The sequence below is a fragment of the Dendronephthya gigantea genome, unplaced genomic scaffold (genome assembly GCF_004324835.1).
Source record: "Dendronephthya gigantea isolate DGI-Jeju-01 unplaced genomic scaffold, DenGig_1.0 000052F, whole genome shotgun sequence".
Classification (NCBI taxonomy): Eukaryota; Metazoa; Cnidaria; class Anthozoa; order Malacalcyonacea; family Nephtheidae; genus Dendronephthya; species Dendronephthya gigantea.
Genome location: NW_021163062.1, coordinates 866,605 through 886,299, shown reverse-complemented (window position 1 = coordinate 886,299; position 19,695 = coordinate 866,605).

Genomic DNA, 19,695 nt, shown 5'->3' with positions numbered 1-19,695 from the left:
ATTGCCGATGGTGTTTTATCCGCTCGGTCGTATTGTTCATGGGAAATAATTGCCTTTGATTTCTCTGATGACGACACATTGAATAGCACAACTTTGTGTAGAGGACAATTAGGAACATAATGGGGATTATTGTGATAGAAAAGTCCAAGATTATATTGAATATATCGTAGTATGCGGTACCCTGCCATTTGTTAGCACATCGGTTATTCACAACTTTTTGCAAAAAAAATCTTGGGCTGAATAACAAGAAGGAAGTGATATAGATTAATGCAATGATATATTTCAGTCTTTTTCCGGACAAATTCGGTTGAAAAGGTTGTGTAACGGCTCTGTGACGAAGTATTGCAATCATCACTAAAAGTGCCATTTCTGCAGTGAAGAAAAAGCCAACCAAGGGTATCACTATAGCGCAGGGTTGGGATAAAATGCGGATCCGGACGGACGGACGGATAGGCGGACGGACGGACAAAAAGAATAAAATGCGGATTGCGGACGAAAAGAATAAAATGCGGACAAAAAGAATAAAATGCAGACAAAAAGAATAAAATGGGACAAAAAGAATAAAATGCGGACAAAAAGAATAAAATGCGGACAAAAAGAATAAAATGCGGACAAAAAGAATAAAATGCGGACAAAAAGAATAAAATGCGGACAAAAAGAATAAAATGCGGACAAAAAGAATAAAATGCGGACAAAAAGAATAAAATGCGGACAAAATAAATAAAATGCAGATAAAGGAACAAGGAGTATACTAAATTGCAGATCACGAAGACTGGCGTAACCGTCACATCTCACGAGAAAACGACCGAGCGCGTGAATGATCGTGAGAGCTATATAGCAATGTAGGACGTTTGGTTGTCAAACAAAAATGCACTGCTCTTTCATCTGGCGATGAAAATTCTCAACCCCAAGAAAGTTACGTATTTTTAATCAAATTATTTGATTGCCCTTTTTGTGATGAAAAATGCCTTTATGTCCCTGTACGTTAAACCAACTGTTTTTCTAAGCCTGGGGCCGGTTGTATAAAGCTTTTAACTAGATTTTGCGTAGTTAAATCGTAGTTAACTCAGACTCTGATTGGCCAAATCGGTCACTAATTATGATTAAAAGTTAACTACGTTTTTATACAATCGGCCCTTGGTTTTTATGTTAAGTTTACCGCATTTTTGGCGATAATTTATGCAAATATTTAATAAATAATGATTATTGAATTATTTGAATAAATAATGCTACCGGAATAATATATGCAACTCGCAAGTGTTACGAATGAGTAACTTAGCTGCTCGAGGATTACGAATATACGAAGAAATTTATATTTAATGCCTATTAAACACAGTTTAGAGAAGATATCGACAGCTTTACTGACTTGAGAAGGTAAACTCGATTGAATTGTTTTGTTATGGGCCTGTTTCACAGCTTACAAACACAAATTTTCATAAAATTTTAATTTGCTGCGCCAATAATACGCCAATATCACCTCAGTGCCACAAGATGTTCTGAAATCGATGAAATTAAGAGATGAGGCTTTGTTGAGGTCTGACAGCGCAATAGTTCCTGCGCCAGGAAAGAATAGCGAAACTACATTCATCGTTGAAAGTCAGACATCTTCAAAGCCCCATTTTGTGAAGATTTAAAGAATGGTCGAGTAAGCTGTGACGATTGTCCTTCTTATAAGGCGGCGAAAATTTACTCGCATGCTATTGCAGTGGCCGAGAAAGCTAAAATCCTGCCAAAATTTGTTTATTGGTTTGTCAAGAAAGGGCCACAGTCAATGAATGTTACTTCACTTGTAACGTTTGACAGTTCACAGAGTTCGGGAAAGAAAAAACACCAAGCTGCAACAAACCGACGAAAGGGTGGAAGAAGCAAAAAACAACCGTCTGTAACTACTATAATCGAACGCCCGTTAGATTTAAACAGCAACCTCCTCAACTATTAAACCCGCAGCCATCTGAACCATCGATCCAGCAACAACTTCAACCTTTAACCCTACAAACAGTTCAACCTTTAAACTGGCAACAATCGCAACGTTCAAACCAACAACCATTCTCAGCATATTTGCAATCATCGGATGTACAACCATTACAGTCCTCGAACCCGCAACCGTTTTCATGGCCACTAGGTAATAATCTTACATTCAGGCCGGCGCCGGCAAGTGGAATTTTTGAAATTCACCTTTTGAACTTTTGTCCCTTTATGGTGCGAACATGCTATGGCTGCGCTCAACAGTTGAAACCTGGTGAACAAATTTCCCCCCCTCCGCACAATTTAACAATCGTTTCAAGAATGCCTAGGAGCTTTCGTCTCCCTTCTGGCGAAATTGGAAACAAGGAAGGAAATGTTTATTTCCATGTTAACAAAAACTGTGTCAAAAAGTCTAAGACAGCCGAATATGTTGTCAATACTATCATGGGTTATGCCACTATTGATTCCAGAACATATCGTATTCCTACGTCAATTTGGAGTTCAAGTTTGAAGTTTCAAATGTATACATATAATTATTTAGTTTATGGTTATTTCACTGTTGAATGTGTCTTTAATGACTAGATATAATTGATATTGAGTTCTAGTTTATTGATTTTGAGGGGTTAAGTGTTGAATATTTTGTATTATGCTTATAATTTACATTTAATCACAATGTACGAAGATCAGCTTAATTTACATTGTACAGCTCAATCCGCATTTTATTCTTTTTGTCCGCATTTTATTCTTTTTGTCCGCATTTTATTCTTTTTGTCCGCAATCCGCATTTTATTCTTTTCGTCCGCAATCCGCATTTTATTCTTTTTGTCCGTCCGTCTGCCTATCCGTCCGTCCGTCCGGATCCGCATTTTATCCCAACCCCTATAGCGCACGATGCTTTGCCCAAGTCACTCGACCAAAACTGCAACCCGTTCCAGGGTCCTATGGTAAGCAGGATATTACCAAACAACAACAAGATTATGTCGCAGACAGCAAGATGAAATACAAGACGATAATAATTGCTTTGGAAACGACGTGGTCCATTGCTGATCGTCAGTATGACCAGAATATTGCCGCATAGACCAAACAATTCAATAATTCCATAGCAGATTGCAACAATCAATTTTGAAGATGCTTCCTCCGTTTCAGTTCGGTTCATTTTCCTGCCCGACCATTTAAAGATTATTTCCAGCTTTGCATGTGTCCGTGATTTTTTATGTTTTAATGCATGTATACTCAAGTTGATATTTTTCATGTACAGAGATATTAAAAAGGTGCATGACGGCCATGTGACAGTTAATCAAAATATTGTCATGATTCTTAATTGTGTCATTTACAACTGACGAGGAGCCACAATGGAAAATGTAATCATAAAATCATGCAACGATCAATATGTTTGATGGATCAATATTGCATGCATTCCAATTGTAAACAATTCATTTTTCATTTAAAAATTTATTTACAAACGCTAGCCATACACAACATACAGTTTTGTTGATTCTCAGATGGGGCGTTTAAATAACATCTTGTAACCATGAAGGCGAACTAAGAAGTTGACAATACAGAAGTTGACATATATATACGGAAATACTTATAATTGTACCAATTTTCATACATATATCTCCCAAACAATTTGAATTGTTACCCAAGTTTGTTGCACACGAACCAAATGTAATTATATTATTTCTAATGATATAATTCACAATAGTATTATTTATTATATTAAATGTCGTATCAAGACCCCACTGTAATTCAAAATTGAAGACCCCACAGCAATCCCGAATGAAACCAAAATTTTCATGAATTTAACTACTCAGTTTATTACGGAGTCGTCCTGACAACAGCATTTGCTTGTTTGTTTCATTGAACAACTTATTTCAATGCCTCAAAATCATCTCGCGTTTCGTCGAATCCCGGTTAACCAGGCTCATGTGTTAAGAAAACAACCTTATGCATAAAAACAAAATTGCTTAAAAATTGTCGAAAATGCGTTGAAATTATTAACAGCAAGTAAAAGGCGTCGACTCTATGTGCGTCTTTTTTATCTAAAGCCGATTCTCCATTACCGTTCGCTTCACCCACGCAGGCGAAGCGGCCTTTGAAATTCTGTCCATGCGACAGTGACGCGTCTGAAAAACAAAGCGCGCTTCCCTCGCGCGGGCGTGGCGGACGTAGTAGAAATTGGCTAATGTGGCCTATAAGCCGGTTTTCCACTAGCGATATTTTTCGCGCGAAACGACTTTATTGCATTGTATTTGAACAATTTGTTCCAGATGGTTGCAGTTGAGAGCCCTGGAACAAAAGTAAAATGTCGATTCGCGCGAAAAATATCGCTAGTGGAATACCGGCTTAAAGCCGGTTGCCTCATTGGCAACTGTGAAATTTGGAGACAATTGGGTATTGGTTCATTTTCTTTGTCGTTCACTTTGACAGCTTCCGCCAAACGTTAAATTTATTTTCCCATCAAACTTTTAATAAGTTTAAAGATTTAATAAAAGTACCAGGGTGACAATTACTCAAGCCTGTCGCGAATCTTGTGTAAATATTTTTTATTTCAAAATATTGTGTCCTTGCATGAAAAATGAAATTGTCAATGCAGAGAAAGTGCAAGATAATCTAATCATGCTGTTGTCGGAAACTTTCAATTTACACGAGAGGAGTGGGTGTAAGAGCTTATAGCGAAAAAATGTGGAAGTTCTTTCTGACAGAGCCCTAAAGCTCTAACAGTTTTCAAGACTTACATGCCTCATCTACGACTATGTATCTTCTTTAAAACGTCAGCGTGCCATATCCCCCCCTCCTCCTTCTCGTAGCTTTGTAGTAGTAGGTCAACAACTGACCACAACAACTAGGAAAGGCTAATATGCAGAAGCATTTTAATATCACGACGGCTATAAATTTACAGGTCTCGATAGCTCTGGGCAAGATCTATGCACGCCTTTGCCTTTCCGCTTGATTGCTACAATTAATGACATAAAAATACGTGTTTGTAACTCTGACTAAAAATCGAACTAAAATTGACTAAAAGTCCTACTCATGCACAAGGAATTATTTTACTTAGGATCATTTTATAACCCTCTCGGATAGTTTTGTCCCCAATTCCATAAACAAGAGGATTAAATGAACAACATAGAAGAAAATACGAGGACATGATCCATACAATGGATTGTTGTACCTCAGCGTTATGCTCCATTATTTTAAAAACGACACGTACTGGCAAAACAGCAGTGAAATATTGTAGTATAATCACTACACTAACTACAATCATCTTGACGTTTCTGTCCACGCTTAAATATCGGTAATGTTGTGGTGAGCGGTTTATATTGTCCGTGATATTTCTTCTTTTCATCGAAAATAATCGTCTTTGTGTCTTATGATGACGAGCCATCGAAAAACACATTTTTGTGTAGAGAACAATAAGGAACATCATTGAGATTACTATGACAGAAAGATCAAGAATCATATCATAAATATAATAATATATGTTGCCTTGCCATCTGTCCATGCATTCGTTACCCACAACACTGAGAGAGAAGAATTTTGGAGTGTATAAAAACAAGGGGATGATATAAACCGACGCAATAATAAAATTCAGTCGCTTTCTTGTCACATTCGGTTGTAAAGGTTGTGTAATAGCCTTGTGACGAAGTATTGCGATCACGACTAAAAATGCTATTTCTGTAATGAAGATAGAGCCAATGAATGGTGAAAGTATTGAGCAGGAAACATACGCTAACCCACTCAACCAATAATGAGTTTCAATCCAAGGTGGTATTGTTAACATTATATTGCCGGACAACAGTAACACTATGTCACAAACGGCAAGATGAAATACGAGACGATAATAGTTGCTTTGGAAACGGCGTGGTCCACTGCAGCTGATCGTCAGTGTGACCAGAATATTGCCGCATACACCGAACAATTCAATAATTCCATAGTAGACTGTAATCAAAATTCCTGAAAAATTCGAGTTTGTGTCATTGGCAACAGTGCTGTTAGAAGACATTTTTTTTAAGTTGACGCAGCTTCAAAGGACTATACACAATGGAAAATTCATATTGCTTCAAACACTTTTCAATATTTTCATGTGCCTATAGAATTTAATAAAGGACCTACGGTGTAATTATTGTAAATTAAGTTTCAATAAATATTAATAAATTTTAAAGAAATTAAAAGGATTAATGGCGCTTCAGTCAATTAATAGCGCTTTCAAAAATATTACACTAAAAATAGGCAAGCTGAAAGCTACCGCTTCTGATGAGAATATATACGTCTGACTTCACTTCATGCGCCACATTTATTAAAATATATCAAATATCCGTTTTCAAGCGTCAGTTCTACCGCTTTTTGTGTAGAGGTTTTATGATGTGGGCGACCGCCAGTGATAGGGGAGGCATTTGTCCCCCCCCTTCTATAATTTTGTTGTCTCCTTCCACGTTTGCCCTCCCCCGGAACTTTTCACGTGACGTAAGCAGTTCATTTTTTTTTGCGATGATAGAAGAAAGAAAAATACACAAAATGTGTCTTAGGGGTAGCCTGCGTGCAGTCCCAGACTTCCAAAGGAAGTCTTCCTTTGGAAGTCTGGGACTGCACGCAGGCTATCTTAGGGGCTGTTAACATGAGCCCGGTTCCCGAGATTTAACGATGACGCGTAAAATAGACTGAGTTATTGACAGGCTATCTTTAAAACCAGGAACGGGGAATCAAGGAAGGGAACGGGGAAGGGAACGGGGAATGATAAAACCAGGAATGCGAAAAGCCGGAATCTTTAAAACCAGGAATGCGAAAAGCCGGAATCTTTAAAACAAGGAATGGGAAAAGCCGGAATCTTTAAAACAAGGAATGGGAAAAGCCGGAATCTTTAAAACAAGGAATGAGAAAAGCCGGAATCTTTAAAACCAGGAATGGGAAAAGACGGAATCTTTAAAACCAGGAATGGGAAAAGCCGGAATCTTTAAAACAAGGAATGAGAAAAGCCGGAATCTTTAAAACCAGGAATGAGAAAAGCCGGAATCTTTAAAACCAGGAATGAGAAAAGCCGGAATCTTTAAAAACAGGAATGAGAAAAGCCGGAATCTTTAAAAACAGGAATGAGAAAAGCCGGAATGTTTAAAAACAGGAATGAGAAAAGCCGGAATCTTTAAAAACAGGAATGGGAAAAGCCGGAATCTTTAAAAACAGGAATGAGAAAAGCCGGAATCTTTAAAACCAGGAATGAGAAAAGCCGGAATCTTACGGCCGGAAGTTTGTAACTAAATTATTTCCGCGCGTAATACAAAATATGCTAATTTGACATGGCTATATTTTCCGTATTTTACCAAATTTCGCAGCCAAACTTAGCATTTCCACTAATTCAAGTACGCTCAATTCTTTTATCTGTTATATGGAACATAAACTGCATTCTTTTGTGGGGGAAGGAATGGATAATACATATATAATTATACAAACGATGAAACGAACACAAGGACTGAAAAGGTTAGTTTGTAAACAGTTAAATTTGTTGATATGGTCTCATTCATAAACCTACAAAGTGGAGCTTTGCGCGTTGCTATCTACCGTTTAATATCTACATTGCTATTGAAATTGAATAATGTTTGGTTGGAAATGAAAACTTTTTGGATCCAAATTTGAATTTCCAGTATAAATCTATGCGAACAACAATTTTGCTCCATTTAATATATACATACTAAGCTTATTTTGCAATATATATTTGTCATAGTTCATGGTAACAGCTTTTCATTATTGAATCAGATTACCCCTGAACAATGCACTACACTTTTGTTGTCCCAAATATAACATGATTTTGCTTGTAAGTAAAATTGTATAGAAAATAAAAATATTTTAGTGCATTTTGTACCTTAATTGACTCAGATTATAATTAAACAGTTACTATTCTCACCCATGGTTTTAATGACTGGAGGCAGATTAAAAATATACCATAATAATCTGTAAGTAACTAACAGTTGCAATCAATTAAAATCTTGGCTCTTTGAGAACAACTTTGTGTTGGGATGGAATTTTGGTATATATCCTGTTGTTGTTTTCATACTGTAGAGTAGATTTATATTAAGTAGCAGCAAATACAATGTACTGGTAATATTCCAAAATTTAACAACATATCTCAATTCTTTTATCTGTTATATGGAACATAAACTGAATTATTTTGTGGAGGAAGGATTGGAGGAATATATAATACATGTATAATTATGCAAACAACAATTAATTTTGCTGCACTTAATACATTATTTTGCACTATACAGGGTGTCTAAAAAAAACGCAACTCCTTAAATATGCAAGAACATTAATACAGCTCTAAAGTGCACCTCTGGGAATTGAAAATGGCTCTTAATCCTTCATTTAAAATGCTAAAAAAATGCTAAACGTCATTTTAGCTGAACTATGGTGCAAACCCGAACAATATCTTAATATTCTTGCATATTTAATTGGTTGCGTTTTTTTTAGACACCCTGTATAGTCATAGTTCATAGTAAAAGCTTTTCATATTGAATCATGCTAGCCTAGAAATAAACCACAGCTATGTTTTCCCTACACAATTTCTAAAGCATTTTTATTTGAATAAATTATTTGTAAAAGTAAATGCTGGTTGGAAATTATACTCTTCTAAACAAGACCTAGGGTATATTCCAAAATTCCATCCCAACACAAAGTTGTTCTCAAAGAGCCAAGATTTTAATTGATTGCAACTGTTAGTTACTTACAGATTATTATGGTATATTTTTAATCTGCCTCCAGTCATTAAAACCATGGGTGAGAATAGTAACTGTTTAATTATAATCTGAGTCAATTAAGGTACAAAATGCACTAAAATATTTTTATTTTCTATACAATTTTACTTACAAGCAAAATCATGTTATATTTGGGACAACAAAAGTGTAGTGCATTGTTCAGGGGTAATCTGATTCAATAATGAAAAGCTGTTACCATGAACTATGACAAATATATATTGCAAAATAAGCTTAGTATGTATATATTAAATGGAGCAAAATTGTTGTTCGCATAGATTTATACTGATATATTAAGTAGCTGTAAATACAATGTACTGAATATAGAAAAGGTAAAATATATTGTGTATTTAGTGAAGTTGTTCTTGCATATTTTATATCATGCAGTATGCAATTCATATGAAAATCTGGAAATTCAAATTTGGATCCAAAAAGTTTTCATTTCCAACCAAACATTACTCAATTTCAATAGCAATGTAGATATTAAACGGTAGATAGCAACGCGCAAAGCTCCACTTTGTAGGTTTATGAATGAGACCATATCAACAAATTTAACTGTTTACAAACTAACCTTGTCAGTCCTTGTGTTCGTTTCATCGTTTGTATAATTATATATGTACTATCTATTCCTTCCCCCACAAAAGAATGCAGTTATGTTCCATATAACAGATAAAAGAATTGAGCGTACTTGAATTAGTGGAAATGCTAAGTTTGGCTGCGAAATTTGGTAAAATACGGAAAATATAGCCATGTCAAATTAGCATATTTTGTATTACGCGCGGAAATAATTTAGTTACAAACTTCCGGCCGTAAGATTCCGGCTTTTCTCATTCCTGGTTTTAAAGATTCCGGCTTTTCTCATTCCTGGTTTTAAAGATTCCGGCTTTTCTCATTCCTGGTTTTAAAGATTCCGGCTTTTCTCATTCCTGTTTTTAAAGATTCCGGCTTTTCTCATTCCTGGTTTTAAAGATTCCGGCTTTTCTCATTCCTGGTTTTAAAGATTCCGGCTTTTCCCATTCCTGGTTTTAAAGATTCCGGCTTTTCTCATTCCTGGTTTTAAAGATTCCGGCTTTTCCCATTCCTTGTTTTAAAGATTCCGGCTTTTCTCATTCCTTGTTTTAAAGATTCCGGCTTTTCCCATTCCTTGTTTTAAAGATTCCGGCTTTTCGCATTCCTGGTTTTAAAGATTCCGGCTTTTCGCATTCCTGGTTTTATCATTCCCCGTTCCCTTCCCCGTTCCCTTCCTCGATTCCCCGTTCCTGGTTTTAAAGATAGCCGTTATTGACATGAGTAAATAACATGATCCTGGTTATCGTGTATAGCCATCCTAACAATATCATGTGATTGGTTTGATTCAAAAAGACTTACTTCAACACCTGAAAATCCATTTTACGCTTTGTTGGATCCCCGACGGTAACCGGACTCATGTGAACAGCCCCTTAATGTGCAGAAAATATATGTTCGGCTAATTTAGAACGATATAAATTAGGAAAAGATATTAATTTTCTAAGTTTTATCTAAGCGTGAGACATATGCGATGAAAGTAGTGTTGGATTATATTCCTGCTAAAAATGGGATCAATTAAGGCGTAGAAGCACTCGAGTGAAGTGCTACAAAATAATAATTGATTAACCTTCACCTGTTCTCGGCATTACCACCTTAAAATACACACTAACCACGCTTGCTCTTGTCAGCTACCTCTGTAGTTCAGTGGCAAGAGCACTGCACCGGCATCGCAAAAGCGTAGGTTCGATTCTTGCGTATGATTCCACTCGAGATTTTGACCCCATTAAGAACGTTTATGCAAAGTGTAGTTAAATAGTTTTATACAACCGGCCCCCAATGGTTTGAAATGGTTTGGTGTGCAAGGAAGTTTCTGTATTCATGCAGCATTTCAAAAAAGATTACGTTTAGCTCCGCTTTAAATTAGGATCATGCAAACTAAAGGAAATATTAGAAACATATTGCAGAGGCAAAGAAAGTCTTTTCACATATTGAGGCTATATTTCACTTTTACAATGAATGCAAAAAACAAATCACGACCTCACGCTGAGCACACACTATTGAAACAGTTTAACTAAACGTGGGGATGAATTTACTTCAAGGCTTATGTTATACGTCGCATTTGGTCCCGTCGAAAATGCATTTTCGACAACAGATTGATTTTCTCAAATAATCACATTTGCAATTAATTAATACTTTACCTAAGGTCCCGTCCACACGGAAATATTTGAAAAAGCCAGAAAAATCTTACGGTTACGCGTATCGTCCACATGTATATCCGGCGCTTTCGCCCACTGAAAACGGAAGAACTGAAAACGCTCTCCAGAGTGGAAGAATTTGAAAACGACGCCTGAGCGGATACGTGTGGACAGCTTTGCCGGATAAATTTGAAAACGATGACGTTAATTTGAAAGCGATGATATCAAATTGTTTTCATATTAATGAGGTTTGTTTCAAGTCTTGTGGCTTATGCTCAACTTTATATTGCTATAAGATTATTACTGTCATATGAATCTTTTCTTTTCTTTAGTTAGGGTTATGAGGTCTTTCTTTTACCATTTGGGGAAGTATTTTACGCGAGAAACATGTACGGTTATATTTTTTATACACAACATGCATATTAGATAGTCAACAACAACATTTAGAAGTCGTCTGTCCAAAGAAATTTCTCATTCTTGTTTTTTTGTTTTGAACTCGACATCCAACCTGTGACACGTGGGTGAAACACATGAAGGTGCACTGCGGAATCAAATAACTTTAGCGTTTTCGAATCGTTTTGAATGCGGATAAATATTTGTGCGTTTTCAAATTCTTACGGCATCGTGTAGACGGGGGCCTCATGCTCCATGAATATCCATGAATATAAACCTCAACTTAATTTACTTCGGTGTTTGTTTAGTGCGTGATATTCATGCACCTTCTGCAAATAATTGCTAAATAACCTGTTGTTGATAAATAGAACTGAAAAAATAATTAATTTGTAAGTACAACAGAAAGAACTTGTACTGACACTGTTTCCCATCGCGTTATCGCTATTATTGTGACATCTATCGAGTCTTTTCCAGCAGTTTTCGACGGGGGAAGCTGATAATCGTTCAGACGCAACGAAAAGTCCTCAGTTAGCGCACCCTGAGGACAAAACCATATTCCCGCATCCTCGTGGTCGACTTTTACTTCAGCTTTTTGGTTAAGGACAACTGAGCGATATTCTCTACGTAAGATAACCCCAACGTTGTTCTTTGAGATCTTCAACGTATGTGTTACTTGTTGCCCTGGTTTCATGGATAAAACAGTTCTGTTAAAATAGATGCCAGGTTGATTTTCAAACACACTTCGAATCGAAAACGTGTGTACGCTTGGAGGAAGAAACTGGGTTCTGTTTATTTTGTAGTATTCCACTTTATCTGTAATCATTCCGCCTGATCCTTTTCCACCGTAATATAAAACAACAGTAAAGAGTGAATCTGGTAAAATAGTCTGACTAAAAGACGAAGTAGTGGGCAAAAATTTACGGAAAATGGGTCTTTTTTCACGGTTGGCTTTTCCTTCAAGGTATATTCGAATACCGGTGGTAAACAATATAGGATCAAAGATATGATGACGGTAGCATCGTAAGATTCGAAATCGTTTTTGCCTGTAGTAAAAAGGTGCGCCATTAAAAGCCGAGGTCATGTTCCGGTTTGCTTGAAAGTCGTGCACATAATGAAAGAAATCTTCCAGGCCTGTCCCTGAAAATACAGGCGCATTTGCTTCGTCTGTCTCGATTATGATGTCTAACTCATGTGTACTCGCGATCATCTTGTTTCTGAGAAAGAAATTAATGGCAACAACATGACCCCACTGGTTTTCCAGATGAAACATAGTTTTGTGGTGATTAACGTCAAATCCTTGCTGAACCAACTGCGCACTAAAATAGCCAGTTAAACGAGGGTGATATTCTTCAATATCTAATTCCTTTGTAGTAACCTGATAACAAATAGTTGCAGCTTCCAAACCAGCAGGAATTGTAACAGCAATTTTTGCAGACTTCCAGAAAGGCATTTCATAAAACAGGTAAGCAGTCCAGTCAGTTGCTAGCATTTGTGACGCCTTATCGCCACGGGTAGCACATGTTTTCTTCCTAATTCCGGCAGTTAAACTATTAACTTCGCGAATAAAATCCAGTCCAGTGGTGAAAAGTCCAGCCAATGGAATTCCTTTAACTTGAGGTTTTTTTCCATCCCATGTCATTGTTATCAACATTCTCTTCCAATTTTTTGAAATGGTCCCTTTTTTCTTTTGTAAATCATACAGACGGAAGAACATAGATTGAATGACTTTAGCAGTATTTTTAGCGATGTAAATGACAACCTCGCGTCCTGCTTGAATGGTTCTACAATTAAGTTGACACTTCAATTTCACTCCTGGTCCATATTTGTCGGGTGAATTTGCCATTTTCGATAAAACTTCCGTCACGCTTTCCAGATGTTTAGTTTTTGGATCCGTTAATTTGCTTGATACAGATTTCTTAAATTCAGGCTTGATTTTCGCCCCATGAACTAGTTTGTTTGCTATTACCGCATAATAGGCTATGATTTTACAGTGGGTACCTTGTCTATGACACTTTATCGATCCATCCCTCTCCACTTTATCTTTCATTTTTGAGGTTCCTTTCCATTTCACAATAACACGCAGTGACCTCGCATAAGAAACAGGAAAGGTTATCTGGAAACCATTCATATTGTTTATTCCGTTTGGCCGGATAAATGGCTTCGAGAATGGATAGGTTGTATTTCGTGGAACTACTGGTAATGTGAACATATCTTTCCCATCAATCTATAGAAAATTTAAAAACGCTGCATGAGACAGTAGGTGCTTGTACATGAATGCTTTCTTAGCAGAATAATTATGATATACATTATACACACGTTGCATGTATATGAAGTACAAATCTATTGTTGACTTGTTCAAACGTAAAAAATCCTGACATTCGAGTCTCCCTTTAATATATTGGGTAAATTATAAATTTGTTTCATATTTATGAAAATATAGATATTTCATCAAAACTTTGCAAAATAACTGTTATGCATTGACGTTTGAAAATGAATGACGCATGCGCATAACGTAGAAGACCGTCTATTATGACGTGAGGTGCAATGGTATAATGGCGGGCGACTTTGATTTTGCACATCGTGGGTGTATCTATACGAGCGGAATTAGTACCCTCACGGGGATCATAGTGAAGAAGCATTTTTTTTCAAAATAGTTTGTAAATTTATACCTCAAATGTAACATAATCCATGTTTTTAGTATATCGAGTTCGGTGAAAAAATAACAGTCGTTCAAATATACCAGGTCCATGATCTTCAAATAAAACAAGACCACCTCCGCCAAATCCCACAGGGTTATAGAAATCCCCATTTCGTGCATTGGCATCATAGCTTGTTTGTTCAACGTATGTTCGTCCGAATCGCCGTTTGGAAATCTCGCTAAAGTCAAATTCCCAAGTAAGATTGTTTGACGGATCCCCGTGGAAAATATGAGAGATATCTAAGAAAGCAAAAATAATAAAAACGGTTCAGTGTTCAATTCAGTGTAACTTTCCGGGTTTATAAGCTTAATCCTATTTTTGTTGGGGGGGTGAGGAATCCCCTACGGTCGAATGCTCACATTTCAGAAGAATATTCGACGAAAAATTTCGTTAGTGGAAAAATTCCGCCTAGTTGAAAACCGGCCAAAAGCGTTCCTTTCACCGGTCACAATTGAATTCGTCCCATCTAATATTTTCGCCTTGTGGTAAACCGCTTTAGACTCGTTTTTGTAAACTGTTCCAGGACGGGGTTTAAATTTGAGTTGTGTATATTCATTTCCAGTCGAAACTATGACCCTTAATTTAATCATTATTATTATTATTATTATTATACATAAAACATACTCCCAATAGGGCTTTTCAGTATGTACTAACAAGGCTAAAAATAGGTATATTTCTATCTACAATTACGTTATTGACTATGCTATGTTTATAAAATATGTTTACAATTAAGAGAAATCCTAGTTGTATAGTTATACTAAGATTTTAATACTTTAACTAAGATAGGTTTCCGTTAACGTTATTTGTTAACATATTTTTCTTTAAGTGCTTCTTAAATGTTTTAAAAGGTAGTTTTTTAAAATCTTTATCTAAAATGTTCCAGATTTTTATTGCTCTATAGCAAAAACTTCTTTGACCTGATGTTGTTTTGCATGGGGGAATGTCAAGGTCGTCTTTATTCCGGGTGTTCTTGTTGTGAACTGCATTTCGTTTTAAAAACTGGTCACATAAGTACGGCGGTGCAAGTTCGTTCATGCATTTATAAGCCATTAGTGTATCTCTGTACTGTAAATGTTCCTTGACTGGGAGCCAACCGATCGCCTGTAGTACTGGTGTTATGTGGTCGTATTTCCTTGTATTTGTTATAATCCTACAAGCAAAATTTTGTACTTTTTCGAGTTTTTTTATGTTTGTTGCCGATGTATTCGACCACACCGTAGAGCAGTAATACAATCTGCTCATCACTAGGGCATTGACAATCGTGTGGAGGGTTTCGCTATCGAAGCTGTCCTTTACTCTATTATTTGGTACATTTTGCCATTGAGATTATGACGTGTCGTATATGATGATCATAACTTAAATAACTGTCCATGAATAGCCTAGGTCTTTGGCGTAAGAGGAAGGTGTGATCTCTTTTCCTAGAACGAGATAACCAGTCCTTCAGTAAGGTTTCCGATTAACTGTCGAGTGCCTATTAGCATTAATTTTGTCTTTTCAGGGTTAATTAACAGCTTATTTGTGAAACACCATGTTGCAATCCTCTTAAGATCCTCTTCTATGTTACTTTTTGCATCGATTATATTCGTGATTGGAAAGGACATGAATATTTTCGAATCATCCACAAATGATTCTAACTTAGCTGTTTTTGGTGCTGTTGGAAGGTCGTTTATATAGATGCAAAATAACAGAGGTGACAATATTGCCCCTTGTGGGACGCCATGAGTGATTGAAAGAGTTTCTGATACTGCAGAGCCAATGCGTACGTATTGCTTTCTGTCTGAAAGGTAGCTTCTAAACCAATTTAGAGCCTTACGAGATACTCCAATATTGCTTAGTTTTTGAAGCAATATTGTGTGGTCGATGCTATCGAAGGCTTTGGACAGATCTAACAGAATAAGGGCAGATAGCTCTTTGTTATCCATTGCGTTCAGGAAAAAATCGTTTACTAATATATTGAGGGTTTCCGTTGAATGGTACTTTCTGTTTCCACTCTGGTGTGCCGTAAGGTGGCCGGTCCGGTTTAAAAAACTCGTGAATTGATTTAAGGCCGCTTTCTCACATACCTTCGAGATTACATTGAGCATTGAGAGGGGACGGTTGTTGGAGGCTATTTCGTGATCCCCTTCTTTTAATATTGGTATGATTTCTGCTATTTTCCAGGCTTCTGGAAACGTATTAGTTGTAAATGAACTGTTGATGATATCCGTCAGGGGGCCTAAGATTACTTGGAGGCAGTCTTTAATAGTTCTCATACTGATTTTGTCGGGACCTGGTGATTTATTTGATGGCATAGATGTTAGTATGCGTTCAATTTCCGCACAGGTAACAGGTATGAAGTGGAATGACTCTTCGATCGGACATTGTAGGTTCTTGATTTCACAGGCAGACATGGAAGATATATTGATGTTATTATCTAAGGCCAGTTGCGTAGCTGTTTCGGCGGCTGTTATCCCTACTGACTGGAAAAAACTGTTAAAATCGTTGGCAACCTCTTCCTGGTTTTTGCTGTATATTGGGGTTGTTTTGTCTCTAGACGGAATGCGGCTATGAATTACTTTCCAAAGTGACCCAGGTTTGTCTTTATGTGTATTAACTTCAGTGCGGACGTAGTCTTTCTCTGCGACTTTTAAGGTGGATTTGATTGATTTTTGGACTGTTTTAAAGTTCTTCCAGTCCTCCATTTCTCGTGTCTGTTTGTATCGACGATGTAGCTGGTCTCTGTAGATCATTTGTTTTTTGATGTCAGCAGTAACAAATGGACAGGATCGACGTCGAATCTTGACCTCTTTAATTGGAGCATGGACAGCCAAAGTAGTAGAGAGGACATCATTAAGTTTTCTGAGTTTTGAATTGACATTGGAATCGAAAAAGATAGAAATGAGTTCTTGTGATCTTGTACCAAGATGGGTAATGAACTTTGAACTATCATAGCTTTTATAGCTTCGCGTCAGGATGCTCTGTACTGATGGCTTAGGAAGTTTCATGTTTAACGCGGTGTATACTGGTAGGTGGTCGCTTATGAGTGTGTCCATAACACCACTTTGATGGACAAGGTTGGGTGATGAAGTTATGATTACGTCGATTAGTGATTCACAAGTGTTTGTGATCCTGGTTGGTGAAGTGATCAATTGCTTTAAGTTCATCTCGTACATGAAGTTTTCCAATGCTGTGGTCTCAGCGGTGACCTTCATGGTGTTGCAATTGAGGTCTCCCAAAATAAATATGGGTTTGTCCTGCATGGCGGCTTGCATATAACTTGCTTTTAGGTTGTTTTCTAGGCAGGACGGCGGGCAGTCTGGTGGTCTATATGATACACAGAGCAGGATAGATCTTAACTTTTTAGTCTGAAGTTTGAGCCAAAGCTGCTGGAAGTAATCGGTGGAAACTGATGATATTTCCTTCAGTACGGTGACCTTAATATCACTCCGAATGTACGCAGCTACCCCTCCTCCTCTTTTGTGGAGGCGGTCTTGGCGGTAAATTTTATAGCCCTCCAAGTTGATCTCGGCATTTGGTATGGTTGTGTTTAACCAAGTCTCTGATAATGTTATTGCCTCAATCCTTGTCTTTGAAACAAATTCGGCGAATTGGATCCAATGGAGGTATTTCGTAGAGACCTTATATTTAAGTGTACCAGACGGAAATGGGGGGACTTTGAAATGTTATAATTTTGCGGAGTGTCCCGTTCTATACTAAGGTCTTTCAGGGTCGAGTGTTCATTCCAAGACCTGCCTTCAGTGGTAGGAATGTCGATCATATTGGGATTTCGTAAAAGCTTGTTTTGCTTGGTATTTCGTTTGTTAATTAATTTAACATTGTGATTCGTAATCCTCACAGGTATCGGATAGACTTTATCAGGATTTCGTGAGGGATCGACGTGGCATGCATCGTTATCTAGACCCATGTTCCATTCTGGTCTACAGTACGATTGATGGGTTGGTAGGCTTGGCGGAAGTATTGTTTGTAAATGGGTGATTGGGGACGTTGGCTCAGAGTTGACTGCTGTGGGTGGTGTACATGGAAAGGCGGGAATTGGTTCTGGCCCAATGACTGGTAGGTAAGTGGTTTGTTTAGGCAATGTGATTGGTACGATGGTAACTTCCTTAGGTGTTTTACCTGATATGGTGGTGGGCTGTTTACACGTGTCCGATATTTGGCCGGTGTATGGTTTGTCAATCTCCGGTGAAAAGGAGGCCTGTTTCTGCGATCAGATTTCCGGCGGTTAGCGCTGTTATTAGTGTTGGCTTTTGGTGGGAAAGTCCGCCGGTTGTCCTGTCTACTCGAGCCAAAGGAGGACTTTTGGGATTTTGGGTTTTTTGTAGAAATGTGGGGCCGATTGGTTTGAGTGTAGTTACTGGATACTTTGGTTTCTTTTGGATATGTGTTCTTATGTATCATCATGCCGACAATTGTCTTCTAACACGTTCATTCGTTCATTTATTCTTCCAGAGTTGATTGCAAAATTTAAATTGATTAATTGGTATTTTAATGAGCAATTACCTGTGTCAATAATTTCACCCTTCAACTTTTGTAAAACTTTCAATATTTCTTTGTCCTTGATTCCTACAAAGCACGAATTGTCAAAATTAATAATGGTAATAGAACGAATAGGAGTGCAATTAATGCCAAAATCATACGAGTGATTACAAAATCAACCGACCGCGCAGCGGGAGGTTGATTTGTTAAGCACGAGTATGATTTGGCATTAATTGCACGACTTAATTCGTTCTATTACTTATTAATTATCCATCTTCTGTAATCAAAAATTCTGGTCATTTTTTTCAGCAAATATATCATTTAAAAGGTCAAAATTTTCAAAATCATTGTCAAATTCCTCCATTTTTAAAAATTTCGCGCCCCAAAAGAAAACAAATTCTTATTTTGTATCCTGAATGCTGATTGGCTACTTGTAAAGCTATGCTGAATTTCATTGGCTGTGAACAAGAGTGCGATTACAGCTCACCAAGAGTGCGATTAATGATTAATCGCACTCCTGTAAACCAATCAAATTGAAGTATTTGACAGTGATTACAGAAGATGGATAATTAATGCCGTAATAACCATAGAAAAGGCTGAGAAGCAAGCGGTGTAAAACATTGTAATATAAACTGAATTTTGCTGAAATCTAGTTATTCAGGGAGTTTATGCGATCCACAACGTGCCTGGATAGCTCGACGAGGCTAGTCAAACATTGCTGCTTGAAATAATCTATATGGGAAATTATTTATGCTGCCAGAGCTTTGAAATAACCATACAAACGTTCCAATTAGCTGATATTGTAGTTTCATATTATGTAAAACAGCTATCATTTTGCAGCTGCTTTCACGTCATCGGGAAGCCGTGAAATTGTCTCATTTAAAAGTGAAATTGTCAGATTTATATATCATATAGCAAGCGCGTGTCGTGAGTCATAAATTCCCTAATGGCCTAATATTTTAAAACACAATTAAATAAACCATGAGAAACGCGATATGTGATGTTTCCACAGGTCAGGGATTTTTATTATTTAAAAACCTGGAGTATAAGGACATTTGCCGAAATAATTCCAATTAATTTTCCCTCAAGGAAATCGACAAATCCCCAGAGCGGAGGGTGTAAATTCGTTGGCAACGTAAAGCGTACGCTAAACATTTCCCTGCTTCTCTCTAGCGACCAACAAATATTGCGAGCTGCGTGGCGGCTTCCACGATTAATCAC